Below are 18,615 nucleotides of genomic sequence, written 5' to 3'. Positions count from 1 at the left end.
TGGAGCTTCGTTATTCTTAATTGAGTACATATAACACATATCCCTTTCTTCTATTTCACATAAGATCTCATTATTCTTAATTGGTCTCTCCCTGCACGAGCATGTCAGTAATGGAGCTTCATTATTCTTAATTGATCTCCCTGCACGAGCATGTCAATAATGGGGCTTCATTATTCTTAGTTGAAATGAAACTCATACTTTTGTTGCATGTCTAGACTGACCTTCCTACTTTAAATTACTAGTAATAATACAAGACTGACCTTCCTACTTTAAATTTAAGAAAAAACAACGAGGGCAAATTTTTATCTTCAACCCCTACGGTCTCCAAGCAATCTAAGATTTCATGAAAAGTAGAGGCCAAGTTTTCCAGCTTTTATCAACAATACTTCAAATGCCGGATACATAGTGTACAAAATATCATGACTACCTACAATTTAGTCTCCACAGTCAACATAACACTGGATACATCATAATTATGACAATAGTTTACCATACGAACCACCAAAAAAACCCAAATTTAAACAGCTGATACATTTTCCAGCCAAAAAAGTTAAAATAGAGTAGTTTAAATCTCAATCAACAAATTTTCACCATGCAAAGTCTGGTTCTTTGCACAACTGCACTGTCCAAAGCCTTTGGAGAAAACTGCCCGAATAAATCCCCATCCTTTAGATTAACCTGCTATCAGGATTCATCTGTGACAAATACATATATCAACCAAACGTTTATAAAAAGTCAGATAAAAAATAAAGTCAAACACCAGCGATAAAGAAATAAAGTCAAACACCAGATAAAAAAAAATAAAGTCAACACCAGAGAAGCAATTAATTACTTTAAAACATAAGTAAAATCTTTAAACGTTAGATACCTGGAACAGTTCGACTGCAACTATAAGAAATCTTTCAAACAATGTGCACTCGTAAGGGCGTGCTCAAAAAGTACACCGCTTGGCCTTCCTTGTCATATGCTGCACTACCCATGACTGCATCTCAAGCTCCAAATGTGATTCATCTGCAAAACACTATCTTGAATGTACCAGCAAATCAGATCTAATTAGAAGAATTATTGCTAACATTAATTCTTGACAACGAAAAGCGAGCTCCTCATACTGAACTGATATTTCTCATAAGTTCGGACATTCTGAGCATTTTGCATGTCCAAATAAATGTGTTACAAAGCAATGAATCCCGCATATAGCTGGGACACATCAAGAAACATGCTACGCTAGTTGGTGTAAACTTCAGTTCTTTATCTGCCAACATGAATGATATAACCGTACTGACAACAATGAGAAAAACATAGCAGGAATCAAATTAAATAACACGACCTGTCATATGGCCAAAATATAAACATCTAGCCGTCAATCTATTATATGTTGCACTGCAGACACCAAGGACCTCTTTTCAGCAAAAAAAATACTAACATGTCGAGTGGTTACAATATGTGCTGAAAATATTTAAAAGCTTGCACAATCGAAATATGGTTATAACCAGCACGCTTTGACCAAAAGGTAAATGCACCCGAACCGCATTCTCTTGCAATCTCGTATGTTGCACTGTGTAACGCCTGTGGCTTTTCTGTTCATTCAATCGACTTTTCTGTTCATTCAATCGACAAATAAATTAACAACTAATTTATTCATTATTAATTTCTCACAAACTTCAGTGATATCTTGCCAATTCTACGAAAGCTGAAATTAGTTTATACGGAAACCCAGGTCACCTAAAACACTAAGCTTGAGCACAGAGTTTTTTAATTAAAAAACTCTGTGCTCAAGCTTAGTGTTTTAGGTGACCTGGGTTTCCGTATAAACTAATTTCAGCTTTCGTAGAATTGGCAAGATATCACTGAAGTTTGTGAGAAATTATTAATTAACAAATACCAATCCAGAACTGACGCGTCAATAACCAACTTCGCCAACTAGTTTTACTGAATATAAACTATAATATCTATTTATCAGCAATTAACATAATAAACGGCTTTCCATTGACAATCTACTAATATTAAATTTTAACAATCAACTAATATTGCAATAATATCAATATAATAAAAAATTGTACTTGTATGTTTACCTTCATCTTACACAAAAAGATCGATATGAAGCTCTTTAATATGATGGAATTGCAGATGAATGGTCAAAATTCTAAAGCTTCAAATTTCGTCACGTTCAGCACATTGTAAGTTCAATGTCACAGAGCTGCATCTGGATGAAAGCACCAAAATCTATCATCATCAACTGCTCCATTTCTGCCCTCTCAACCTCTCTCCATTTAGCTTCACATCTACGGTTTCTGCAATAGTCTTGAACATAAAGCTACCAATAACTCCTCAATTCACAACCTACGCATTGAGCTCTGCCACACTACCTTCCAATGTCTGCTCAATGCTACTTGTATGGCCATAGCCCCAGATCATTCTTCTATAGCAGAAAGAGATCTTCAAACTTTAAGGCTTTGGAGTGTATGTAAAAAATATATAGCCATAGCTCCAAAGCTACAAACATATAAAAACGTAAACTGGTTTGCCCTAAAATCAAGGGCGACTTACTCCAGTATTCTATCCTTTACTGTTACATGATAAAGATGATTGTGCTGCTACAGCGTGCATCACTGAAAGGCCTACAATAGTAGGCCTAAAAATTAAATTATCTTGGCTTGCAATTGTGAGAAAAGAGTCGGATGTTTTAGGCTTTGAAGCTGTGGCTATTAAAAAAAGCGAGCACTGAAGGATGTAAACATCTGAAAGGAGGATGGCTCTTTCTCACACTTAAGAAAAGGTCCCCCACTGTTGCACCATATTCAGTATTCCAAGAAGAAGATCATGCCTTCCAGCATTCACAACACTAATAAGCCTTGGCAAAAGTCTGCATGTGGTGGTCGTCATAACCATCGCTCCAAAGCTGTGAATATCTGAAACCACTTGCTAAAGATGTTCTAGTTCTTCTAGAAATATATGTTATATCTAATGTAGCTTTGGATCTTCCCATGCATCCAAAAGAAGGAAATTAATCTTAACCATGGACACTAGTAAGGTCAACAATACTTAAAGTTAAACTGCCCTCTCGTATGTGACAGCATAATCAGATCTCTGAAACTTTCGACATGAGACAGTATAAGCATTCAGTAGGAAGTAAGTGAATCACATACATGCAAGAGGATGGAAGATGTGTAATCACGCAAGTGGCTCGGAATTACATGAAGAGCCCAAGAGGGCAGAAATGGAGCAGTTGATGTTGGTAGCGTTGAGATATATGCTGCTTTTAAGTTTTTCAGAGCTGCAGTCACACCTCCGTCACCGTTTGTTGTTATACAGATTTCCATTGCCATGCTAAAACGCCGTTTTTTCTGCTTTTCAATGTCATCGTTTGTCAAGCTAACCTAAACATATCCAATTTGACTACCTAGACATCTTGTGTGTTTAAACAAAATAATACGCAATGGAATTGCGTGAAAAGGACAGCTTAATTTCTTCATATAATGAATGGGAAGGCATCTTCAACTAAAGAGCTCTCATAAGTTAAAAGACAAAGAAGTTACAAAACAATATTTTGTCCTCAAATTCAAAACAACCCCATCATCTGATAAAAATATCCAGCATTGATTTGCCCCCTCTTTGAAATAAATTAGTTTTAGATTAATATGTCATTCTGTAAAGTGTAGTGTGTGAAGTTAGACTGTGTCGTTCAATATTATACTTCATACATAAGTAGGCTACATTTTCACCTACTCTTTTGGTTTTCATTTTGGAGTTAAATAGTTGCAATATAAGCCAACATTCAAATACCAGCATACCAGCATTTTTCCTATTGACAGAATCATTCTATCAAGACACCATATTTAGATTGAAAGATAGGTATCCATCCTAAGATTGTCCACAAAATTAAAATACCAAAAATTAAATAATGTTTATGACCTGGTATTTATTTTATAGTAAACTGAGTTGCAATATAAGCAAATGAGCATTTTTTCCATTGAGAGACTAATTCTACCAAGACACCGTACTTAGATTGAAAGATACATGAAATTTCCCTACACCTATGTGATATCCTAGATTCTCCCACTGAACTGTACCAGACCTATATTTCCCCACGAAAAGTAGAATGAAAAAATCTTCCAGATCTCTTCGAGGAGGAAGGATCCCAAGGATTTGAAAGCAACGCATTACTTGGAATGCCTCAAACAGATGGGCAGGCTACACAAAATTATAATTCACCAACAATAAACTTCTAATTCACCAACTGATAATCAATTCACCAACAATAAACTTCTAGCACACCCCAAATTTCACATGCAAATCGACGAAGAAAGTTGATAACGCTTTGACAAGTTTAATAAAGCATTTGAAACAGTAGCTTGCTCAGGTTTTATAATCTAGACCAGCTTCAACTCAAACATACATGTAAATGGAGTCAACAGATAACACACCTGATATACCACTGGACATGACCGTCTTTAATCCTTGTGAAGCATCTGCAAGTTTTCCAGCCCACATATACTCCTCATTATTGTGAGAATGTGATAAGAGATCTAATCAATAATGACTACACCAGACCAAATAGCTAATTCGTATCCCTTCAGAACAAAGAAAAAGTAAATTTGTTCAAAGCAGTAACAATTGCGTCTTTAAAGCACATCATTTCTTCACCCAAATGACACAAACTTCACAATATATCGTGTGTTCAATCTCAGTATGTAATGAACAGAAATAAAGATATTACCACCATGTGCCTTGTCTCATGTCTGTAATAAATACTAGTCACAGTTGCACACTGAACATAAGCAAAATACCCACCGACAAGGATAATGCTAATTGTTAAGAAAAAAATAAAAATATACCACCCATTTTGAATCATTTGCAACAGCTACTCGTGTCACAGTCGCATGGTAAAAAAATTAAAAAACACCTAGAACACCCACCGGCAGGGGTAAAGCCCCTGCCAAAACCAAAAAGCATACTATTTTATTACTTTTGGACCACCCAGATGAGCGCACCCAACGGGGTAAGATCCTTATAGATTTAAGCTGCATGACTAAGAACATTTCGACTGTACATGGCAGAAAGAGACCAATATAGACGATCAGAGACAAGCTGTTAACTTTAGTGGATCCATCAAACAGCAGCGTTACTTTTGCTGATACTGCGCTGATCATTGCATTCACAACGCATTACTGCACTTCAAACTCCATATACAATCAGCCAGTTGCAGAAATATCTCAAAACGATGATCTGGTGCAGGCTGGTAGCATGGAATAGCTTTGACAATCAGAACCATCTTCAGTAGTGTTTTGAGATCAACCCGTGACATCCGAGCCAATCAAACATTTATCGAACCATTGTCTGATCTCAATTATTCTCCATAAGTTGGTCAACAGAACAAACAGTTCCGCTTGATCCTGAAAAGCATTTACCTGGCCCGAGCACAGTATACTGTTTCAGTTGTACTCGACTACTCCCAATGCTTGAGACATCAGGCGCACTGGCCTCAAAGAAGTTAATAATAAATATTGACTTTCTGCAAGAAATACTTTCTGTAAGATGTACTGACTTTCTGCCCAACTGAAGAGTTCCATTCTTGGTCCACTACTGCTATAAGCTTTGACGCACGTTGCTCCATTTTTGGTAATACCAAGTTAACAACAACATGGAATCCTTCCACTGCATTATTCATTATAAAGTAAGCTATGTCCAGTACTCGCTCAAGTAAGCATGCTAGGGTAGAATACCCTTTCACGAACCATCAACTTATTGCATAAGTTCCGATAATAAAATCCTCCATCCATACACGTTACAACTGATATGAATAGTAAAAAGGACAACAAATTGACAACAATAAAAAATATATTACAAGTGTAAGAGTAGGTCTCATATCATTTATACAACTGTTAAAGATTCAATACATACAAGTACGAGTGCATGAAAATAGATTCTATGACATAAAATAATAATTGAATCTTGCAAGCATTTCATTAAACACCTTACTAGTTTAGAAAAAACAAAAACAAGGCCAGAATGAGCGCGAGAACCTCAGAAATGGTGCCTTGGTAAATTCTTTAAAAAATCGAGAATTTCATTTGAAGTTCAATAAGAAATCAACTTATCTAGAATTACATAAGAATCAAATGAAAACAGGTATATATGTCGCCCCCCTCGAAAAATAGTAAACTTAAACAAATTTTCACGAGCGCTTAAGACTATTACACAGAACTAAAAGTTTCTAATTAAACAATAAAACATCTTCCAATTTACTTAATACTTTAATACTCCAATTTCTTAGGCACTGAGGACAATGTAGGCACCTACTGAAGCTAATGACCGAGATATAGATCTCAGGAAAACTGACCCACCCAGCTTACTTTGCCAAGAACCGTTCAATAAAAGTTGATGCTACTGGGGTGAGGACCACAAGAATGTTATTCCGTATGGAGCACCTCACGTAAGGGTAAGTTAAAAATTAAGAAACTATGTTCGAGGCAAAGGAGGAGATTCAGGATGAGTAGCAGGAGACTGCTCTCCATTTCGTGTTGCCATTACCATTTCCTAGCACTCTTATAAGGAATTTTTCCTCTCGCCGAGAGAGATCATAAGATCAAGACCCAGATTGTATGCAAGCACGGATTTTGTTACAATATATTTGCCAAGACGCACCATGTTCTCACATTAACATTTTGCTGTCTGATGTTTTAACCCTGGAGAATGTAACAGACAACCGTCCATGGTTTAGAAGTTTTCCCTTATTGTTTTTCCAAAATCTGCTTTAACAGGGTCAGTGATTTGTGTATTAATATTGACGGAAATCTAGCTAAAATTGGATGAATATAACAATGTGTTTGTAGCGCTGGTATCATTAGCTTGAAGGTAGCTAGAATAGATTATTTTGCCGTCTTTTTACCAATTTATGATTTTACTGCGTAACTGAATTGTGCATCAAGATTGAATAACAATACATGATTTTAATTTATTGCGTGAGTGAGTCGTGTGCACTATTGATGGAGGTTTAGCTATAATTGAATGATGAACAATGTGCTTAAGGTGTTGTTGCCATAACAGAGCTTGGAGGAGATTTAACTAAAATAGATTATTTTGTCCTTTCCTTTAACACAGTATTCAGTGAGATCATATTAAAGATAACTAGTAGTATTTAGCTATAATTAGATTATTTTTTACTTTTTCCTGTTAATTATTTTATCTTTCACGTAAGTTCATTATCCATTTTCTTTCAAAAAACACAAAGATTAGGCCATCTTGTTTTTATCAAAAACCTAGATGAACTATTGAAGGAGGTTTAGCTAGAACTGAATGATGAACATTGTGCTCGAGGAGATTTAACTAAAATAGATTACTTTGTCTTTTCCTTTTTCCCGGTATTCAGTGAGATCATATTATTAAAGATAACTAGAAGCATTTAGCTAATAATTAGATTATTTTTCACTTTTTCCTATTAATTATTTTATCTTTCACGTAAGTTCATCATCCATTTTCTTCCAAAAAAAAAACACAAAGATTAGGCCATCTAGTTTTTTTCAAAAAACACAAATATTAGGCCATCCAATCTTTGAGATTAATTTACGTATTAAGTTAAAAAATTTCCGTGCAAGTAATTTCTAATAATTAACCAACTTATGACATTTTCTTTGCATTTCCTCTATATTCATAAGATTACGTATCGTGATAATATTTTGTAGCCAAGGATATGTGTACTAGTTATATCGTTAAATTCTTTATACATTATTTCTAATAATTTAGCTCCGATGTCTTAAATAAAGATATCTGTTGAAAACCAGAGACATCCCAGTCTACAAGAAAAATGTTGCCTAGGGATTGACATCACCAGCTATTAACAGACATCTTTGTTTAAGACATCACAGCTAATTTGAATAGGGAACAAAACATAGCCAATAGCTTCTTCTGATATCTAATCGTATTGTTAGATTCATCTTAAAACAAATTTTAATAATTGGAAAGAACCCACCTGCTTCATCAATGACACGGTTAAAATTGTTGTGAAGCTTTAAAATTGTTGTGAGGCTCCAATTGGAATGATGATATTATTGCAATGCCTTGGCTCACAGATAAATAGCTAGCCCATCTCCTTTCATAGCAATGGTACGAGGATGGTAACTCCCCAAAACACGCATATGCTGCGCATAAGTTAATCTTCGAAGATAACCGCATTTTTCTCTATCCATTATCCAAAATGTGCTCAATCCCACAATATATCTTCAAGTGCATATTCACTATGTAATGAATAGTAACAAAGATCGCCACCATGACACATCTGTAACAAACAAGCATCACAATCACAGAGTCAAAGAAGAAACAAGGACACGCAGGCAGGAGTAAAGCCCCCTGCCAAAACCACAAACGAAAAGCATTTTATTACTGTGTTGACCGACCCCGTGAGCGCACCCAACGAGGTAAGATCCTTTCTAGCTACATGCTTGAACAAATGCAAATATACAAAATTCCTCAAAAAAATACAGCCTGGGACAAGCTAGAAACATCAATAGCTTTGTCCGAGTTATAAATAAAGTTTCTTACAAAACAGAACAACGGAATTCATCTGGCCTAGTGCCAAATGCATTCAAGTTGCGTCACGAATACCACTGTCTAGAGAATCATAATTGTAATGCATAAGACAAATAGTAAGCTCCTCATTTTTTAAGATCTTCATCAACTGCTGCGTATAGCATAATGAATACGTTGATTGACAACATGCTAACATTTTCATGTCATACAAAACTACTCCTCCCTCCACGTACGATGAGCTTTACGTTTCTCATTCGACCTTACCTGTAAAACACAAAAGAACATAGAGAATTACTAAATCATTTACCGTTTGACTACATACATACAATCAGATTTAGATATGTTTTGCTATGAAAAAAGCTCTACCAAAAAAATTAACAGCATGCAGCCACGTACAATTGTCGAAGTAAAATACCACCATGGCCCACGAAAATGTCCGCGTGCTACCAGCACAATTCAATAAAACATCTTGTGCACTAAAAAAAGTTCCACAGGACCACCATAGAAATTTGCAGTAAAGACGAACCCACATGTTAACAAATGGACTTTCATGAAAGAGCCTCCTTTGCACTCAAATCACGGGAACTTATCGCATACTCTAATGGTGAAGACCATTTATATTAAGCTTACAATGAGGATTTCACCAAATTAACAACCCTATTTTAAGACAACGATACAAAAACCCTGTAGAAAAAACTACCATGCAGCTGAAGCCAGGTTGTTTTCTTAAAGATTTCAAGAGCCATCTGAACAACACCTACAACCCTTCAATGTAAATCTATCATGCACAAACCCAACAAAGAGTAGAACTCTAAAGTTTTAAGAAAAGAAGAGTGCCCCAATGCCAATAAAACAAACCTTTTACAAGATCCTATGTATTTCTATTCTACAATTCCTATCGGATGCATGTACCAACAAACAAGCTAAACAAACATGCTATCCATACTCATCACAAATTTCAAAGGAAAAAGTGAGCTCGTAGCATCAGCAAATGAAAAAAACAAAAACAAAAAGACTTGGAACACTAATTAGAAAACTGAAATCCTAATAAAATAGAAATCTCATATAACATTTACTAGTACACACAATTCAAAAGTCATAAATCATAAGATATATAAAAGTGTCCTTCAAAAACCCCATAACGTCACTGAAAGGAGATGAATTACTACTTGCACCCTTATGGGACAAATAAAACCATTAGAGATAGAATACTAAAAGCGGAAGGAAAACAATTTTCACGGTGCCGACACCCAAAACAAAACAAAACAAAAAACATCATGTATGAAAAACGGATCATGAAGAAAAATAATAGTATTACAGGCAAACTGAGGACAATTTCACGACTAAATGCCTTGGTAAGGAGAGAAAAAACCGTTAAGTATACATCTAATAGAAATTCAAAGTCATCAGACTGTGAATTCGAGATCTCGGCGCAATTAAAATGATTAAAAACATCAGATCTATATACAAGTCCATCATATCAGGCCTTTAACAGAACTTCAGAGTCCTAGCCATGGTAACCTTTAAAAAAAATTTAAAAACCCCAGATCAAATCTTCAAAAGATTAGATATAACATAAACTCAAAGAAATAGGAAGTTTTAAGACCACTAGCACCTATTTAGAAAGGAAGCATTTCTCTAAACAGAAAACATATTCAGATAACCATTTATAACCGATACCCAATAAATGGACAACGCCTACATACAACAAACCCTCAAAATATGTTTTATTTAAAAAGCTACATGATATATAAGTTACTGATTATAATTAATAATATACCTGAAATCAACAAATCCCCATAGAACAAACCCTCGGAGCCTTAGAAACCTAAAAGATGTATAGATTACTTATACCCAGAAAATTTGAAACCTGAAAAAAACGAACCCTCGGGCAATCAGAAGTTAAATCTACAGATCTGAAAACAAAAGTACAAAAAAAGAACATGTAAACCTGAAAACAATAACACTCGTCCATTCAAAATAAAATCAACCCGAGATAACCAAACCCTCATAGATATTATTTAATTTCAAAAATTGTAAGCTTTCATAAGGAAAACTTACAAGATCGAAAAAACCAGACCCTCGTACAAACACACTTTCAAAACAAAACTGAAGGTGAAGCCAACACACACTTCATTAAACACAACGACAAGATCAGTCGGTCAAAAGAATAACTACCCACATAAAACCAGCAAATTACAGTTTAAGAGGATGAGTAAATCACGGATCTATATTAGAAACCCCTAAGGAACCAAAAAAAAAACAAGAGTCGTCATACAAATTACCAGCCATCCCAAGAAAATGAGACACGCAACTACCTCTATAACGTACCTTAAAACCCCCATAAAAAAATCTTAAACTCCAAGGCATATACCCTATAAAAAAACCATATCCCACCACAAAAGGAAGCCAAAACACTTATCCTAAATAGCTGAAAACCCATTTACATTCACGAACCCTAGATATCAATTCTGGCAAATACTGAAAAGTTGCGGAAAAAGTCCTAAACAATCCCGTCACGTTTCAAGGAGAAAACGAAATCGAAAGTAAAGTTAAGAGGAAGAAAACAACCAGAACAGACCTGCAAAGCCAAGGATCGAATCCCACCCCAATCCTGCCTACGTATATCATTCTGACCCCCATGTCCCCGAGGTAACCCGGTGCCAATGACAAAGAATGGAACCAGACAGAACAAAGGGGAATATATAGAGAAAGATCGCGGAATTTTCGGTGTCGTGGCAATGGCAGAGCCTCGTGTGTCACGTCAACTTGTTTTCTAGACTATTCCGCTTACGATGGGATCGGCAGGCTAGCGTAAGAACAGCACAATTTAAATAGGATAGAAGCTATTTAGCGGTGCCTGCTGATCCAATCGAATAATGCCTCTGTCGTTTCGTCAATGGTTGATCGGAAGATATTTATGGGAGCGGAGAAAAACGTAGGGGTGGAAATTGTTTTGTTTTCCGTGGTGGGACCCACAAGAAACCCCTCCAATTACACTCCTTTTAAAAAAAATATATCATTAAATGTATTAGATCGTATAAAAAAGACTCGGCGAGATTTGTACGCAAGGTGGGGGAAGAGAACCAGGAAATAGTTGTAGAATATGTCCCACACTAATAGTTTTTAGGGTTTCTAGGGTCAATTTTGCACCCTTAAGAGTTTTTATATATTTAATGGTGAAATTAGTATATTTTGGGGTATTTTTTAATTTAGTTTTTGGGTTTTTTTTGGTTGGAGTTGTTATAATTGTGTGTTGACAAGTGGACTTTTTAATGATAAATTTGACCTCTAGAAATTAATATTAATATTTACGTCAAAGGCATCTCTTATATGAGATGGACAAGTTGATTTTTCAATCTGCATGCAAGACGATCACAATTGTATGCACCATTAGATTTCACTTTTTTATGGCTCCTGCTTGTTGACTTCAAATTCACATGGACAATTCATTTTTTTCTGTCTACCGCTTGTTGACTTCAAATGCACTCAGACAGTATTAATGTTTCATGGGCATGCATAGCAAAGTAGATACATTTTATCCGCTTATGAAGCATGTCATTGCCACAACTTTCATTCAACTTTTCCCACGTGGTTTTGTACATAAATCTGCAGAGAGCGCAAACGTGTCTATTCCTTAACCCATACAATCAATGGCCCACATGCATGTACAAACATTGCATGACAATTGCAATGCATCCAACCACTTTTTCACTACTCTGAGTTGAATTCCTTATGCAAATAGTTGTTGGGGCAGGTTGGAAGGTGGTTTGTCATAGATCATTTGTGATGCGTTTTAGTATTCCCTTGTTGCACCTTCACGCTCATAAATTCATCAACAGCTTAGTTCTTATAAGGTGGTTTGTCATAGATCATTTGTGATGCATTTTAGTATTCCCTTGTTGCACCTTCACGCTCATAAATTCATCAACAGCTTAGTTCTTATTTTTGCATTCCACTCTTCTCATTTAAACCTCACCCTCTATTAGTCAAGCATTCAAGCTTGGCAATATTTCAAAGACTCGACAGCCAAAAAAACCAATGTGCATTCAATTACCCTATATGGGTTTGATTGATAGATCTTGTATGGACTTTAATAGATCAAAGAAATCAATTGGTGGGAATAGGATGTTGTTGCCAAAATCAATTTATGGAAAGAAAGATTAGCATGCTTAACAGATTTATGATAGGAATTGTGTCAGAAGATCGTCTGAGTTCTCATCTACCCAATTTGTAAATAAAAACATCTTTTAGAACTCCAATCTAAAAGTTTGTAAAGCTTCCTATTGAGCTCCACAACCCTGCACTACTTTTTCACCTTGCCTCATATATCAAAAAAAAATATGAAATTTCATACCTAATACATAAATCCACATTGTTCTTGTTAAATTTGTATGCATATGGAAGAGAATAGAAGCAATTTTTTTTGTATTTAGATTTCTCAAATTTAAGATAAATGAACCCAAACCAAATTTTTCAAAGAAAAACCATAGAATATATTGAATCATTAGCAAACAAAGCACCTTTGTCATTAGTTTTAATTGATTTTCAACAACAATAGATATTAGTGCATCATTTCAAAATTTTGGGATGTGCATCTATTAAGCTACAATTATATTTAATTGTGTAATCTCATGTATATACAATTCATTTGAGAGTCACTATCTTCAATACTCTCAAATTTTAAAAAATAGATATTAATATGCACAATATTAACAATATTATATGAGTAATGTCTCTATGACCTATTGTTTTATTTTCATTTTAATAATACAAATTTTAAATATTTATATCTTTAATATATTAATCTCATGTATACATTCCATTTAGGATGTTAAAAATAATGCATGCATTCAATTAGATGGAAAAATGTTATTAATCTCTTTAAAAAGTTCATTTCAAAGTAACTATCTTTAAAATATTACCAAGCATGTATTATCAAATATTGTATTTCCTTTTAAAACTTCATTTCTCTTTAATTTATTTCATCTATATTTTGTGTAGTTAGAGAAATTATGCAATTAATAGATTACATAAATAATTGATTAAATTTAGACAAAAATAACCTAAGTCGTATGTTCAATTGTGTAGTGTTTTTAGTTATGTGAAAATTATTTTATGAAACTTTGATTGGTAGATTTATAGTGTTTGTAACAAGTATATGAAGTGTTTGAAAGATTGGTTTTCTATGGAATTTCCTCCAATCTTGGAAATTATTATATAGGTAATTAGAATTACCTAAGGGTTTAAGGAAGGTAAATAAGCAAGCCATTAGACATTGATCATATTTTCATATATATAGAGAGAGAGAAATTTCTAATATATAATTTATCTTATCCTTGATATCAATGACCCAATATTGGTCATAAATGATTGAACACTATATGATTAATTATTTTATTTTTGAAACTTATAAATAATGTCGTGCCTGTGAAGTGTATACCTGCAGCTGCAACACAAAACACTCAATAGATCATTACAAGCATGATTAGAAAATTTAAAACAAAGAAAGATAAACCATAGCTAAGCGATCTATTGCCTCCTAGTAAATGCGAGTATGAATTTTGCTCTCAGATCTGGTTATGCAAATTCCAGTGACTTGACTACCCTTAAATGGAGGATTTAAATGATGAAGATGCATGATCTAGTATCATCATAACAGTCTCCCAAAATTTGGGGAAAAAAGTTGAGGACCATGGCGAGAACGCACATGGTCCGACCAACTTTTTTCAAAATTTTCAGGGATGAATATTATTATGATTTCAAAGCTAACCCCAAAAAATTGACAGATCTTATGATTTCTAGATGGGCAAAATTAAGGTTCAAATATAAAAATAGGACCCTATTAGGGTTTTGAAGAAAAAGAGGAATTGAATTATAAATTTGAAAAATGTCAAACCTAATGGATAGGGACATTCAAATTTACAAACCTAATAGATAGGGACACCTTGGAAAATGTTTAAAATTTTGAATTGGAAATGAAATTGATAGAAATTTGCACAAAATCCAATTAAATTTGAAAATTAGGGTTTTATGACCTAACCACTTAATTTTGAAATTTTAATTTTGGGAAAAAGGAGGGAAATTGAAAATTTGAATTGTAGGAATGAAAAAAAGTCTAAGAACAGTCAGAAATCTGAAAATTAAATGGAAATCCAATTTTTGCACAAGTTCAAGATGATTTTTGAAAATTAGGGTTTTAACAAGTAACCACTTAATTTTGTAAATTTGATTTGCAAAGTGAACAAGACAATGAGGAAAATGAATTTGACAAACAAAACAATTTTCAGATCTAAGATAACCACAAGCAATTTTAACAAAACTCAAGTTCAATTTTAAAAATTTAAAAACTAGGGTTTTTAATGATTTAACCACTAAGTTTGCAGAAAATTTGAAACTTGCAAATAAAAAATATGCAATTTTGTTCATAGGAAAGCATGCAAGACGTTGGGTTCACCAAAATGTAATGTTACCAAAGTGTATTGGTGGGTGAAGAATGTGTGAATGAGAAATCAAGAGGAAAAATACCCTTTCCCTCCAAGGAGAGATGAGAGTTTCACTATGGATTTCCCTTCAAACACTTTTCACCTAATTACATTGGAAGAGGAGAGGAGAATTCACTAGATTCAATCTCCAAAGAAGAAGATAGAAATTTGAGTGAAATGGGAATGATAAGCTAATCCCCTCTTCCTATTTGAAATGAAAAGGAATTGATTGAATTACATAGTGCAAAAGTGACAAAGAACTGATTATAACTTGAGATCGAAGTATGGGATGAAGTTGTGCACCTGGATCTGGCAGTAAAATGTTGAGACGAAGCCGCCTGTGATTGTGAGGAAAAGTTGTTCGGACCATGGCGGGAATGTACACAGTCCTCCCAAAAATCCACGAAATGAAAAGAGTTTTTCTGCCTCTACAAATGGAGCTTGAATCCGAAAGTACAACTGCGCACCTACAACCTACACAAGGAAAAGAGAGAAAGATGGGTTGGGATTGGGGGTTTTCCTTCAGGTCAAACCCCAATTTTGGAATTAACCAAGTAATGAAAGAAAGTACTTGCAAGTGAATGTAAATGAAAGACTGAATTGTAAATCACCTCAAGGGAGGTTGTGATAGCAATGTTGATAGAAATTCTTGTGTGGAATTGAATGTTGGAATCAATCTCCTCTTCAATGGTTGAATCCTTGACTTGAATGCAACACCTATCCTTGAAGGGAGACTTGAGAATGCTCAATGTTGGAAAGGAATGGTTGAATGCTTGAATGATCTTAAATGATTAATCACAATTTTATCCAACTTGACCCACTTACCACCTATGCAAATGAGAGGACAAATGCACCTTAAATACATATCAATTAGGATTAATGAAATTGATTTTTGTCACAGGTCGACATTGAGGAAGTTTTCTCGCTCACTACACAACCTACAATGCATGCTTAGGACAAAATAGGGTAGGGACAAGGGCGCCACGCCCCTGTCCTACCCCTTTCTCCAGGGTAGAGTGTAGATAGGGTGATGCAGAGGCCAAGGAAGAAGCAAATTCTGAGGGTTGAGCAATCTTCGGTCCCTAATCAGGCTAGGGGATTCGATCTCACATGTGTGAGGACCCTAATATGATCAAAAATTGCTAGGGTCACAATTTTATGACACTACACCTATAACCCATGAAATATTGAAATATCCCCTCCAAATATGATCCTGGACACATATGTCTGAACACTCGCCTTTGTTGATTTGAAAACAATGGAATGATAGAGAGAGATCCTTGATGCTCATCGATGAATATAATAACTTGCATAGTCTTAACCACCAAACAACTTGATACCCTCTTAACTTCTCCTACAACGTCATAATCTTATGCACGAAGATGTGAGAGATTAGAAATAAGACATTAAAAACGTGTTGATTACCTTAAGAGAATTTTCAATTGTCCCAAGTGTTAGATTCTCTTGCATGTCAATAGTATTGATTTTATGGCTCAAGTATGAAAAATTAATTATCATGGAGTCATAAACATGTTCACCTATAATAAGATCCTTCTCCTCTCAACTATCCACTTGTGTAGATAATGGATATTCCTCTAGCACTTTCACTTCTTTACCTATGAGCTCAACTTTCTTGGATTTTTGCATATGTAACAACTCATAATATAAATGCAATCAACCTAAAGCATTAGCTTGTACAAAGGTGAAAGAATTAACATTAATCATTTCCAAACCTCCATCTATCCAAGCCAAATACTCATGAGGGAATCTTATGACTTGATTTCCTTTCATCCTTGCTTTATCTTTAGGAATGAGATGTTTCTCCAAAAGCTGCAGATGTTGAACTTTAATAACCTCATTAGTATTCATAACATTAAACTCAAAAAATACCTTACCATTCTTCAAGGTTATAATTACCCCTTTATCTATCCAAGTGTGTAGAATGGAACATCTTTTTGTGACAAAGGCAATAATCCCACTACATATTTCATCTTTTAAATGGTCTTGAATGTTCTCCATCTATAATTATTTGGAAAAAGAACCAGGGTCCCATACCAATATGCATGAATAAGTGAGAAGAATAGGAATATGGATTGTGTTACCTTGAAGTTTATCACTTATGTCCCATATGCAAAAGAAATCTTAACTTGGGACTAATATGCTTAAATGCTCTATGTTGCAAATTACATCCTTGTTTGTATCTTTCATTTTAGAGCATTTTACAACATGATAGAAATCTTGTAGAGATGTAGAAGGAAATATTATATCGTACCTTGAGTTGTAATAAACATGTTTATCCACTTTTTTATAAGAGGTATTTTTGAGATAACCTCAACACCTTGACCTTCAAAATCAATCCAAATGTTCTTCTTGACTTCATTTTCACAAGAAAAAAATTCCTCCACAACAACCTCTGAAGGGATATTTTGAATATCTTATTGTACCATATTTTTACCTTTGACTTCGTTACTCTTAGGCTGAAACATATAATCATTGTTGGAAAACAAATTAAGATCTTCTAACAGAGGATTTTTACCTTCAAATTTTAGAGTGCAATCTCTTTGATCTTCCTCTTTGATCTTCTTTGTGGAGTCTTGTAAATCAACCTTCAACTATTCTACTTTCTCTGTAGCTTTTGAGGCCTTATCAGTTGGTCTTCTTCCCTTTACCATTTCATTAAATACCCATCAAATGGTACTTCAAATTTGACCTCTAAAAGTTACTCCTCAAAAGTTTTGAAAACTTCTCCTTCTCGAGGTAAATATTTTCCCGTAAGATTTGCAAATTTTTAAAATGTATATGATGCTTTATAATATATAGGTTTCATTAAATTCATCAAACCACTTGGAAATTTGCAAACTAAAACATCATTTTCCAAACTCATCAAAAAGGATTTGTAGAACCCTCCCATGATTTGTAACTAACAACCCTACAAGATGACAAGATCTTAGCTATGATACCACTGTAATAACCGTTGATTCAACTTTGCCAAAATCTGAAACTACACCCCAAACTATCAAGGATTTTGCTTAAAAACTCACTGTGAAAATGGGTAAAAACACATGGAACTCAATATAATTTCAAAGAATAATATTTGAAGTAGTAATAGAGGTTTGTATGAGTGTAATAAATTTATTTTTGCAGCAAACCACTTCTAAAACAAATATTCTAAAACTAAGATAAAAAAATGTAGCTTCAACAGGCACTCCCAAACGACCCAGCCAACAAGAAACTTCACCCAACTTATAAATTATTTACCAAATGATAATATATCAATCTTGGACATGAAATAATAGAGATGAAAGAACAATATTCTGATATCAAACACAACCAAAATCTGAAACACAATCTTATTACAAAACTCAACAAACTACTCACCCAAACCTTTGCAAAATGCATAGAAACTCAATCCAACTTGCAAGGGAAACACTCCAAACTCCACACCAAGGTTTATTATAATGAAATAATATAAAATAAAAATAAATACCAAAAAAATCACATTTATAGTGAGTCCATAAACATCTACAACAAACAAAGCATTCAAACCCCAAACTCTAGCTTCAAACCCTTGTTGGGAAGCCAAACTTTGAAATTGTTGTAGCTA

At 34.4% G+C, this 18,615-nt stretch overlaps 1 long non-coding RNA gene across 8 annotated transcripts; it reads right to left on the bottom strand.

Moving 5' to 3' along the window:
• Positions 1–323: 323 nt before the first annotated feature.
• On the bottom strand, positions 324–11,340 carry LOC131042059 (uncharacterized). 8 transcript variants are annotated; one of them, XR_009372734.1, is made up of 4 exons: positions 11,108–11,340; positions 8,923–10,396; positions 869–8,790; positions 324–695 (listed from the first exon to the last, which is right to left on the bottom strand). It is a non-coding gene; the product is annotated as an uncharacterized LOC131042059 (long non-coding RNA). The 8 variants fall into 8 exon arrangements; XR_009105106.2 differs by having other exon boundaries at positions 869–1,577; positions 2,073–8,790; positions 8,923–11,337; XR_009372736.1 differs by having other exon boundaries at positions 869–4,469; positions 7,970–8,790; positions 8,923–11,335.
• Positions 11,341–18,615: the final 7,275 nt, after the last annotated feature.

This window comes from Cryptomeria japonica, chromosome 5 (assembly GCF_030272615.1).
Source record: "Cryptomeria japonica chromosome 5, Sugi_1.0, whole genome shotgun sequence".
NCBI lineage: Eukaryota > Viridiplantae > Streptophyta > Pinopsida > Cupressales > Cupressaceae > Cryptomeria > Cryptomeria japonica.
This window is presented reverse-complemented; position numbering and strand designations above follow the sequence as displayed.